The sequence below is a fragment of the Arachis hypogaea genome, chromosome 1, assembly GCF_003086295.3.
Source record: "Arachis hypogaea cultivar Tifrunner chromosome 1, arahy.Tifrunner.gnm2.J5K5, whole genome shotgun sequence".
Lineage (NCBI taxonomy): Eukaryota > Viridiplantae > Streptophyta > Magnoliopsida > Fabales > Fabaceae > Arachis > Arachis hypogaea.
Window position 1 is genome coordinate 70,387,733 of NC_092036.1, and position 618 is coordinate 70,388,350.

Here is a 618-nt window from a genome sequence, read left to right on the forward strand (position 1 = left end):
CAATTTCAAGAACTCCCTTCCTTTGAGGCGTCCCATTATTCACGGAATTCCTCTCAGAAGTGTACATTAACTGGTTATTTGCAACCATGTCAATAAGTTCTTGAGCTTCTGCAGGCGTTTTCTTTAGGTGAATGGATCCACCTACAGAATGGTCTAGTGACATCTTAGAAAACTCAGATAGACCATAATAGAATATATCTATCATGGTCCATTCTGAAAACATGTCAGAAAGACATCTTTTGGTCATCTGCTTGTATCTTTCCCAAGCTTCATAGAGGGATTCACCATCTTTTTGTTTGAAGGTCTGAACATCCACTCTAATCTTGCTCTGCTTTTGAGGAGAAAAGAACTTAGCCAAGAAGGCCGTGACCAACTTATCCTAGGAGTCTAGGCTATCTTTAGGTTGAGAGTCCAACCATGTTCTAGCTCTGTCTCTTACAGCAAAAGGGAAAAGCATGAGCCTGTAGACTTCAGGATCTACTCCATTAGTATTAACAGTCTCACAGATCTACAAGAACTTAGTCAAGAAATGGTAGGGATCTTCTGATGGAAGTCCGTGAAACTTGCAATTCTGTTATATTAGAGCAACTAATTGAGGTTTTAGCTCAAAATTGTTTG

The 618-nt window shown here is 39.6% G+C and overlaps 1 non-coding gene across 1 annotated transcript; it reads left to right on the forward strand.

Moving 5' to 3' along the window:
- Positions 1 to 218: 218 nt before the first annotated feature.
- On the forward strand, positions 219 to 325 carry LOC112713063 (small nucleolar RNA R71). Its single transcript, XR_003158073.1, has one exon. It is a non-coding gene; the product is annotated as a small nucleolar RNA R71 (small nucleolar RNA).
- Positions 326 to 618: the final 293 nt, after the last annotated feature.